A 12,234-nucleotide genomic window follows, 5' to 3' on the forward strand; every position below is an offset into this window, starting at 1 on the left:
ACCCTGAACCCTTAAAATACCCATGTACCCCATAACCCATACCTATCCTTGAAACCTAAAAATACCCCTGTACCCCAAAACCCATACTTAGCCCTGAAACCTAAAAATACCCCTGTACCCCAAAACCCAAACCTAACCCTGAAACCTAAAAATACCCTTGTACCCCAAACCTAACCCTGAAACCTAAAAATACCCCTGTACCCCAAAACCCAAACCTAGCCCTGAAACCTAAAAATACCCTTGTACCCCAAAACCCAAACCTAGCCCTGAAACCTAAAAAGTACCCCTGTACCCCAAAACCCAAACCTAACCCTGAAACCTAAAAATACCCCTGTACCCCAAAACCCAAACCTAACCCTGAAACCTAAAAATACCCCTGTACCCCAAAATCCAAACCTAACCCTGAAACCTAAAAATACCCCTGTACCCCAAAACCCAAACCTAGCCCTGAAACCTAAAAATACCCCTGTACCCCAAAACCCAAACCTAGCCCTGAAACCTAAAAATACCCCTGTACCCCAAAACCCAAACCTAACCCTGAAACCTAAAAATACCCCTGTACCCCAAAACCCAAACCTAGCCCTGAAACCTAAAAATACCCCTGTACCCCAAAACCCAAACCTAGCCCTGAAACCTAAAAATACCCCTGTACCCCAAAACCCAAACCTAACCCTGAAACCTAAAAATACCCCTGTACCCCAAAACCCAAACCTAGCCCTGAAACCTAAAAATACCCCTGTACCCCAAAACCCAAACCTAACCCTGAAACCTAAAAATACCCCTGTACCCCAAAACCCAAACCTAATCCTGAAACCTAAAAATACCCCTGTACCCCAAAACCCAAACCTTACCCTGAAACCTAAAAATACCCCTGTACCCCATAACCCATACCTAGCCCTGAAACTTAAAAATACCCCTGTACCCCATAACCCAAAACTAAATATATACTATTAATTAAATTAATTAATTTAATTTACATTTAAAAAAAATGATTTAAAAAAATAACATACTTACCAATACTTACGTTGTAATGGCATGCGTTGTAATAGCATCTGCTATGTAATGTCATGCGTTGTAAAGGCATGCGTTGTAACGGATCCTGCGTTGTAATGGTGTGCGTTGTAACGGTGTGCGTTGTAATAGTTGCGTTGTAAGTGTTGTTTCCCCTATAGAACCTGCCCTTCTTCAGATGAGGTCTATAGAACCTGCCCTACTTCAGATGAGGTCTAAAGAACGGGCCCTACTTCAGATGAGGGCTCTAGAACTGGCCTACTTCAGATGAGGGCTCTAGCACCAGCCTACTTCAGATGAGGGCTACTAGAACCAGCCTACTTCAGATGAGGGCTCTAGAACCGGCCTACTTCAGATGAGGGCTCTAGAACCGGCCTACTTCAGATGAGGGCTCTAGAACCGGCCTACTTCAGATGAGGGCTCTAGAACCGGCCTACTTCAGATGAGGGCTCTAGAACCAGCATACTTCAGAGGAGGTCTATAGAACCAGCATACTTCAGAGGAGGTCTATAGAACCAGCATACTTCAGAGGAGGTCTATAGAACCAGCATACTTCAGAGGAGGTCTATAGAATCTGCCCTACTTTAGACGAGGTCTATAGAACCTACCCTTCTTCAGATGAGGTCTATAGAACCTGTCCTACTTCAGATGAGGTCTAAAGAACGGGCCCTACTTCAGATGAGGTCTATAGAACCGGCCTACTTCAGATGAGGGCTCTAGAACCAGCCTACTTCAGATGAGGGCTCTAGAACCAGCCTACTTCAGATGAGGGCTCTAGAACCAGCCTACTTCAGATGAGGGCTCTAGAACCGGCCTACTTCAGATGAGGGCTCTAGAACCAGCCTACTTCAGATGAAGGCTCTAGAACCTGCCTACTTCAGATGAGGGCTCTAGAACCGGCCTACTTCAGATGAGGGCTCTAGAACCGGCCTACTTCAGATGAGGTCTATAGAACCAGCATACTTCAGAGGAGTTCTATAGAACCAGCATACTTCAGAGGAGGTCTATAGAATCAGCATACTTCAGAGGAGGTCTATAGAACCTGCCCTACTTTAGATGAGGTCTATAGAACCTGCCCTTCTTCAGATGAGGTCTATAGAACCTGCCCTACTTCAGATGAGGTCTAAAGAATGGGCCCTACTTCAGATGAGGTCTATAGAACCGGCCTACTTCAGATGAGGTCTATAGAACCGGCCTACTTCAGATGAGGGCTCTAGAACCAGCCTACTTCAGATGAGGGCTCTAGAACCAGCCTACTTCAGATGAGGGCTCTAGAACCAGCCTACTTCAGATGAGGGCTCTAGAACCGGCCTACTTCAGATGAGGGCTCTAGAACCAGCATACTTCAGAGGAGGTCTATAGAACCAGCATACTTCAGAGGAGGTCTATAGAACCAGCATACTTCAAAGGAGGTCTATAGAACCTGCCCTACTTTAGATGAGGTCTATAGAACCTGCCCTTCTTCAGATGAGGTATATAGAACCGGCCCTACTTCAGATGAGGTCTATAGAACAGGCCCTACTTCCGATGAGGTCTCTAGAACCGGCCTACTTCCGATGAGGTCTCTAGAACCGGCCCTACTTCAGATGAGGTCTCTAGAACCGGCCTACTTCCAATGAGGTCTCTAGAACTGGCCTACTTCAGATGAGTTCTCTAGAACCGGCCTACTTCAGATGAGTTCTCTAGAACCGGCCTACTTCCGATGAGGTCTCTACAACTGGCCTACTTCAGATGAGGGCTCTAGAACCAGCATACTTTAGAGGAGGTCTATAGAACCTGCCCTACTTCAGATGAGGTCTATAGAACCTGCCCTACTTCAGTTGAGGTCTATAGAACCGGCCCTACTTCAGATGAGGTCTATAGAACCGGCCTACTTCCGATGAGGTCTCTAGAACCGGCCTACTTCCGATGAGGTCTCTAGAACCGGCCCTACTTCCGATGAGGTCTCTAGAACCGGCCTACTTCAGATGAAGTTTCTAGAAGCGGCCTACTTCAGACGAGGTCTATAGAACCAGCATACTTCAGAGGAGTTCTATAGAACCAGCATACTTCAGAGGAGGTCTATAGAACCAGCATACTTCAGAGGAGGTCTATAGAACCTGCCCTACTTCAGATGAGGTCTATAGAACCGGCCTACTTCAGATGAGGTCTATAGAACCGGCCTACTTCAGATGAGGTCTATAGAACCGGCCTACTTCAGATGAGGGCTCTAGAACCAGCCTACTTCAGATGAGGGCTCTAGAACCAGCCTACTTCAGATGAGGGCTCTAGAACCGGCCTACTTCAGATGAGGGCTCTAGAACCAGCATACTTCAGAGGAGGTCTATAGAACGAGCATACTTCAGAGGAGGTCTATAGAACCAGCATACTTCAGAGGAGGTCTATAGAACCTGCCCTACTTTAGATGAGGTCTATAGAACCTGCCCTTCTTCAGATGAGGTCTATAGAACCGGCCCTACTTCAGATGAGGTCTATAGAACCGGCCCTACTTCCGATGAGGTCTCTAGAACCGGCCTACTTCCGATGAGGTCTCTAGAACCGGCCCTACTTCAGATGAGGTCTCTAGAACCGGCCTACTTCCAATGAGGTCTCTAGAACTGGCCTACTTCAGATGAGTTCTCTAGAACCGGCCTACTTCAGATGAGTTCTCTAGAACCGGCCTACTTCAGATGAGTTCTCTAGAACCGGCCTACTTCCGATGAGGTCTCTACAACTGGCCTACTTCAGATGAGGGCTCTAGAACCAGCATACTTCAGATGAGGTCTATAGAACCTGCCCTACTTCAGTTGAGGTCTATAGAACCGGCCCTACTTCAGATGAGGTCTCTAGAACCGGCCTACTTCCGATGAGGTCTCTAGAACCGGCCTACTTCAGATGAGGTCTCTAGAACCGGCCTACTTCCGATGAGGTCTCTAGAACCGGCCTACTTCAGATGAGTTCTCTAGAACCGGCCTACTTCCGATGAGGTCTCTACAACTGGCCTACATCAGATGAGGGCTCTAGAACCAGCATACTTTAGAGGAGGTCTATAGAACCTGCCCTACTTCAGATGAGGTCTATAGAACCTGCCCTACTTCAGTTGAGGTCTATAGAACCGGCCCTACTTCAGATGAGGTCTATAGAACCGGCCCTACTTCAGATGAGGTCTAGAGAACCTGCCCTACTTCAGATGAGGTCTATAGAACCTGCCCTACTTCAGATGAGGGCTCTAGAACCAGCCTACTTCAGATGAGGTCTCTAGAACCGGCCTACTTCAGATGAGGTCTCTAGAAGCGGCCTACTTCCAATGAAGTTTCTAGAACCGGCCTACTTCAGATGAGGTCTCTAGAAGCGGCCTACTTCAGACGAGGCCTCTGCCTACTTCAGATGAGATCTCTAGAACCAGAATACTTCAGATGAGGTCTCTAGAACCGGCCTACTTCAGATGAGGTCTCTAGAAGCGGCCTACTTCAGACGAGGCCTCTGCCTACTTCAGATGAGATCTCTAGAACCAGAATACTTCAGATGAGGTCTATAGAACCAGCCTACTTCAGATGAGGTCTATAGATCCAGCCTACATCTTCTGATGAGGTCTCCAGAACTGGGCTGCTTCTTCAGATGAGATCCCCAGAACTGGCTTACTTGTTCAGAAGAGGCCTCCGGAATTAACCTACTTCTGCAGCGGAGGTATCCAGAACAGGCCTTCAGGACCGGCCTACTTCCGCTGAAGTCTCTAGAACGGGCCTACTTCAGATGCGGTTTATCGAACCGGCCTACTTGATGAGGGCTCTAGAACCAGCCAACTTCAGATGAGGGCTCTAGAACCGGCCTACTTCTTCTGATGAGGTCTCCAGAACAGGCCAGATCCTTACAGAAACCTGGATGAACACATCATCAACACCCGACATCGCCATAGCTATCCCGGACACTTACAAGATCACCCGAAAAGACCGCACCAATCAAACAGGAGGAGGCATCGCCATCGTCCATAAGAACACCATCAAAATCACGACCAGCTTCGACGACAACCTTACATCCGCCGAACACCTCCACTTCCAGATCCACACTGACCCTAGAACCACACTCAGAGGCACCCTCATCTACAGGCCTCCAGGAACTCGTAAACAATTCAGCGAAGACATCATAGACTTCATCAGCCCACATGCCCTCGCCTCCGAGAACTACATCCTACTGGGAGACCTCAACTTTCACTTGGAAAAGAAAAACGACTGCAACACCTCCACCCTTCTTGACAACCTGGCCAATCTCGGTCTCAAACAACTTGTTGACACCCCCACCCATATAGCCGGACATACGCTCGACCCAATCTTCACCTCCAGCAAACACATCTCCTTCGATCGCACCACAACTCTCCATTGGACGGACCACAGTTGTGTTCACTTCAGCTACAAAACCACCTCGACCCGTAACCCCCCACAACCTATCCCTCGAAGAAACTGGAACAAAATCACCACCGACCAACTCCTCACATCGCTCAACCAAAACCCACCCGCCCTCTCATCGGACCCAAACCAAGCTGCCACCAAATTCAAACAATGGATCACTCACAGCGCTGACGAATTAGCACCCTTAAAAAACCATCACACCAAACAGAACAGCAAAAAGGCCCCCTGGTTCAACGATGACCTTAAGAAATCCAAGAAGCTATGCCGTACTCTCGAGAAAACATGGAGAAAAAACCCAACCACCGACAACATGACCACCTTCAAGGCAGCCACCCGCAAACACCACCAACTGATTCGATCCACCAAGAAATCAGCATTCAAGAATCGACTCGACAACAACGCCCATAACAGCAAGGAACTATTCAACATCGTTAAAGAATTTACCAACCCCACCGCAGCCTCAAACGACATCACTCCCTCCCAAGACCTCTGCGATTCGTTATCCTCCTTCTTCTACAACAAAATTGCCGACATACATAACAGCTTCAAAAACATTACCAACGAACAATCCTCTTTACCCCCCTCCGAACCTAAACCGCCCTCTAACATCCTCAGCGCCTGGAACCCAATCACCACTGAAGACACCACCCGCCTAATGAACTCCATCCATTCTGGTTCGCCAACCGACCCCTGTCCCCACCACATCTTCAACAAAGCTGACTCCATCATCGCACCCCACCTCCGTGATGTCATCAATTGCTCCTTCAACTCCGCTACCTTCCCAGAAAGCTGGAAACACGCCGAAGTCAGCGCCCTCCTGAAGAAACCCACAGCAGACCCCACCGAACTTAAAAACTACCGCCCCATCTCACTCCTCCCATTCCCTGCCAAAGAAAGCCGTCAATAGTCAGCTCGCCACCTTCCTCGAATCCAACAACTCCCTCGATTCCTCACAGTCCGGCTTTCGAGCCAAACACAGCACGGAGACCGCCCTCATCGCAGCCACAGACGACATCCGAACACTACTAGACAACGGAGAAACAGTGGCCCTCATTCTACTAGACCTCTCCGCCGCCTTCGACACTGTCTGTCACCGCACCCTCATACAACGCCTCAACAACATCGGCATACAAGGAAAAGCCTTGGACTGGATCACCTCGTTCCTAGCTGGGAGAACTCAGAGAGTCCGACTTCCCCCATTCAAATCAGAGGCCACCGAAGTCATCTGCGGCGTACCACAAGGATCATCACTCAGTCCCACCCTCTTCAACGTTTACATGAGCCCACTCGCATCCATCGCGCGTCAACACAATCTTAACATCATCTCCTACGCTGACGACACCCAGCTGATCCTTTCCCTCACCAAAGACCCTAACACCGCCAAAACCAATCTTCACGAAGGCATGAAAGAAGTAGCCATCTGGATGAAAAACAGCCGCCTAAAACTTAACTCAGACAAAACGGAAGTGCTCATCCTGGGATCATCCCCCTCTGCCTGGGACAACTCATGGTGGCCCTCGCCTCTCGGCTCAGCACCCATACCCACAGACCATGCACGAAACCTTGGCTTCATCCTAGACTCCGCACTCTCGATGACCAGACAAGTCAACGCCGTCTCATCCTCCTGCTTCAACGTACTTCGTATGCTCAAACAAATCTTCCGCTGGATTCCCTCCGAGACAAGAAAGACTGTCACCCACGCACTGGTCACGAGTCGACTAGATTACGGAAACACCCTCTACGCCGGAATCACAGCCAAACTACAAAAAAACTCCAACGCATCCAAAACGCATCAGCGAGACTCATTTTAGACATCCCTCGCCAAGATCACATTACCGGCCACCTGAAAGACCTCCACTGGCTTCCCGTCAACAAGAGAATTACGTTCCGTCTCCTCACCCACGCACACAAGGCCCTCTACGACCTAGGACCCGAATGCCTCAACACTCGACTATCCTTCTACACACCCACCCGCCAACTGAGATCCTCCAATCAAGCCCTCGCCGCAATTCCCCGTATCCAAAGATCCACCATGGGAGGTAGATCCTTCTCCTACTTGGCGGCCAAGACCTGGAACTCACTCCCAACTCACCTCCGCCTCACACAGAACCACATCTCCTTCAGAAAAGAACTCAAAACCTGGCTATTCGATATATAATGAACCCCCTCCCCAAGCGCCTTCAGACCCTCTGGGTGAGTAGTGCGCTATATAAATTCTTGAACTTGAACTATTCTTCAGATGAGGCCTTTAGAACCGGCCTACTTCAAAGGAGGCCTCCAGAACTGGCCTTTTTGGGCAGACAAGGCCTCCAGAACCAACCTACATTTTTAGACGAGGCCTCCAGAAGTGGCCTCCTTCAAACAAGGACTCCATAAGTGAGCCATCACTTAAAGATTCAGCAAACTCATTGCACTTGAAAAACTCTTCTCAAAAATTAAAACCTATTTTTCTAAAATACCTTTTGGCTCTAAATTATTCTATAGGAGTTGACCCTGGATGCAAAGCACCGTGATGTAATTATACCCAAACAACGGTTATGCCAGTTCAGAATAGATAACTCGTTCTTTAAAGAAGGCTCATTGGGGTGGGTGACATCTCGAGAAGCAATAATATATCCGCGAGGCCCTTCAGGAGAGAGGCCCTTATATCCACCTCCTAGACCTTGAGAAATCCAGAGTATTTTACTCTTTTCACTTAGGGGGGGGGCCCACAATCTAAAAACAACACCACTGGGTGGCGAGGGAGGGCAGGAAGGAAGGAACCTTGAAAAGTACAGGGATAATAAATCCGGCAGCTGTGCGAGGGAGGGAGGGCGGATGGAATGTACCTTGAAAATAGGAGGGGGAGTTAACCAGGCGGCTGCCCTCTTATCAGCAATGGTGCATTCCAGCGGGGTCCGGGCTGGTGGATACCCAACCAGGAGGCTCCAGGCAAGGACAAGACACAGGCCTCATTAGAGCATCAGACCACATAAAACCAATGCATGCCCCAAAACAGCATCATGAGAAGGTTTCAGACTTCAAACACAGAGCTAGAATGCTGACCTCGCCCACAGAGTGTGCCAGCGCGGGCAGCCATGCTGGGGGAGGGGGAAGCATCACAGCCATCCCCAGTGCTGGGAGCCATTCTGCTTGGGGGCGGGGGGGGGGGGGGGGGGGGGGGGGACAGCTGCCCAACCACCCCCTCTTCTGTACAGGAGGAGGAATTGGCACATGAAAATGTTTCTTATCTCTGCTCCTACCAGTGTCTGTCATAAACAATCCTTTCAAGCTGGTCATAATACACATTTGAAATGTCTGAGTCTATGAAAATTGCGAGGGTAGTCCATGACTGTGTTTTTAAAGAAGAGGCTACTTTTCGGTCTGATTTATATATAATGTTACTTAATTCATAATTCCCTTTAGTTAAGTAATCTTGAATGTTACTTCACGAGCTTGATCTGTGAAAGACAAATGCATATTCGGGCAATTCTTACATTTTACCAATTTTTATTGCAAGATTATTGCACTGTCGTTGCACTAACTAAAGTCAGTTTTTCGCTCCTTTTTAAATTTGTACATGTATATATGAGTCATATGGTGTTAACATTGTGTTATGATTTTTAGTAATCAAATAATATTTGAATTGAAGTGGTTCACAGATTGTACAGAAACAAATTTAAACAACTTTATCCTTCAAGGGGGGCGGACACTGGGAAAAAGCCGCAACCTCACCTGCCAGCATGCCAGCCCATGGCCACGCTCCAGGGTCAGCAACAAGCTCACCCTCCATAAGGGCCAGTTACAGGTTCACCTCCCACCAGGGCAACCACAGATGCAACAGTACCAACCTCATGTGCCACAGGACAAGCCACAGTTGCAACAGTACCAGCCTCAGGAGCAGTACCAGCAACAGGTGCCACAGGGCCCGCCACAGGTGCCACAGGGCCCGCCACAGGTGCAACAGTACCAGCAACAGGTGCCACAGGGCCCGCCACAGGTGCCACAGGGCCCGCCACAGGTGCAACAGTACCAGCAACAGGTGCCACAGTGCCAGCCACAGTTGCAACAGTGCCAGCCACAGGTGCAACAGTACCAGCAACAGGTGCCACAGTGCCAGCCACAGTTGCAACAGTGCCAGCCACAGGTGCAACAGTGCCAGCCACAGTTGCCACAGTGCCAGCCACAGGTGCCACAGCACCAGTCACAGTTGCAACAGGGCCAGCCACAGGTGCAACAGTGCCAGCCACAGTTGCCACAGTACCAGCCTCAGGAGCAGTACCAGCAACAGGTGCCACAGGGCCCGCCACAGGTGCCACAGGGCCCGCCACAGGTGCAACAGTACCAGCCACAGGTGCAACAGTGCCAGCCACAGTTGCAACAGGGCCAGCCTCAGGAGCAGTACCAGCAACAGGTGCCACAGTGCCAGCCACAGTTGCAACAGTGCCAGCCACAGTTGCCACAGTGCCAGCCACAGGTGCCACAGTGCCAGCCTCATGTGCCACAGCACCAGTCACAGTTGCAACAGGGCCAGCCACAGGTGCAACAGTGCCAGCCTCAGTTGCAACAGTGCCAGCCTCAGGAGCAGTACCAGCAACTGGTGCCACAGTGCCAGCCACAGTTGCAACAGTGCCAGCCACAGTTGCCACAGTGCCAGCCACAGGTGCCACAGTGCCAGCCACAGGTGCCACAGTGCCAGCCACAGTTGCCACAGTGCCAGCCACAGATGCCACAGTGCCAGCCACAGGTGCCACAGTACCAGCCACAGGTGCCACAGTGCCAGCCACAGATGCCACAGGGCCAGCCACAGATGCCACAGGGCCAGCCACAGTTGCAACAGTGCCAGCCACAGGTGCAACAGTGCCAGACACAGATGCAACAGTGCCAGCCACAGGTGCCACAGGGCCCATCACAGGTGCGACAGTGCCAGCCACAGGTGCAACAGGGCCAGCCACAGGTGCGACAGTGCCAGCCACAGGTGCCACAGTGCCAGCCACAGTTGCAACAGTGCCAGCCACAGTTGCAACAGTGCCAGCCACAGGTGCCACAGTGCCAGCCACAGATGCCACAGGGCCAGCCACAGGTGCAACAGTGCCAGCCACAGGTGCAACAGTGCCAGCCACAGGTGGGACAGTGCCAGCCACAGGTGCAACAGTGCCAGCCTCAGGTGCAACAGTGCCAGCCTCAGGTGCAACAGTGCCAGCTACAAGTGCGACAGGGCCAGCTACAGGTGCAACAGTGCCAGCCACAGGTGCCACAGTGCCAGCCACAGGTGCCACAGTGCCAGCCACAGATGCAACAGTGCCAGCCACAGTTGCAGCAGTGCCAGCCACAGTTGCAGCAGTGCCAGCCACAGTTGCAACAGTGCCAGCCACAGGTGCCACAGTGCCAGCCTCAGGTGCAACAGTGCCAGCCACAAGTGCGACAGGGCCAGCCACAGGTGCAACAGTGCCAGCCACAGGTGCAACAGTGCCAGCCTCAGGTGCAACAGTGCCAGCCTCGGGTGCAACAGTGCCAGCCACAAGTGCGACAGGGCCAGCTACAGGTGCAACAGTGCCAGCCACAGGTGCCACAGGGCCCATCACAGGTGCCACAGTGCCAGCCACAGATGCAACAGTGCCAGCCACAGTTGCAGCAGTGCCAGCCACAGTTGCAACAGTGCCAGCCACAGATGCCACAGGGCCAGCCACAGGTGCAACAGTGCCAGCCACAGGTGCAACAGTGCCAGCCACAGGTGCAACAGTGCCAGCCTCAGGTGCAACAGTGCCAGCCACAGTTGCACAGTGCCAGCCACAGTTGCAACAGTGCCAGCCTCAGGTGCAACAGTGCCAGCCTCAGGTGCAACAGTGCCAGCCACAAGTGCGACAGGGCCAGCTACAGGTGCAACAGTGCCAGCCACAGGTGCAACAGTGCCAGCCTCAGGTGCAACAGTGCCAGCCACAAGTGCGACAGGGCCAGCTACAGGTGCAACAGTGCCAGCCACAGGTGCCACAGGGCCCATCACAGGGCCAGCCACAGATGCAACAGTGCCAGCCACAGTTGCAGCAGTGCCAGCCACAGTTGCAACAGTGCCAGCCACAAATGCCACAGGGCCAGCCTCAGTTGCAACAGTGCCAGCCACAGGTGCCACAGTGCCAGCCACAGATGCCACAGGGCCAGCCACAGATGCCACAGGGCCAGCCACAGGTGCAACAGTGCCAGCCACAGGTGCAACAGTGCCAGCCACAGGTGCAACAGTGCCAGCCTCAGGTGCAACAGTGCCAGCCTCAGGTGCAACAGTGCCAGCCTCAGGTGCAACAGTGCCAGCCACAGGTGGGACAGTGCCAGCCACAAGTGCGACAGGGCCAGCTACAGGCGCGACAGGGCCAGCTACAGGCGCAACAGGGCCAGCTACAGGTGCAACAGTGCCAGCCACAGGTGTGACAGGGCCATTCAGAGGTGCAACAGTGCCAGCCACAGGTGCAACAGTGCCAGCCTCAGGTGCAACAGTGCCAGCCACAGGTGGGACAGTGCCAGCCACGGGTGCGACAGTGCCAGCCACGGGTGCAACAGTGCCAGCCACAGGTGCAACAGTGCCAGCCACAGGTGCAACAGTGCCAGCCACAGGTGCAACAGTGCCAGCCACAGGTGCAACAGTGCCAGTCAAAGGTGCAACAGGGCAAGCCACAGGTGCAGCGCCAGCCACAGGTGCAACAGTGCCAGCCTCAGGTGCAACAGTGCCAACCACAGGTGGGACAGTGCCAGCCACAGGCGCGACAGTGCCAGCCACAGGTGCAACAGGGCCAGCCACAGTTGCAACAGTGCCAGTCAAAAGTGCAACAGTGCCAGCCTCAGGTGCAACAGTGCCAGCCTCAGGTGC

Source organism: Lissotriton helveticus, chromosome 12, assembly GCF_964261635.1.
Source record: "Lissotriton helveticus chromosome 12, aLisHel1.1, whole genome shotgun sequence".
NCBI lineage: Eukaryota > Metazoa > Chordata > Amphibia > Caudata > Salamandridae > Lissotriton > Lissotriton helveticus.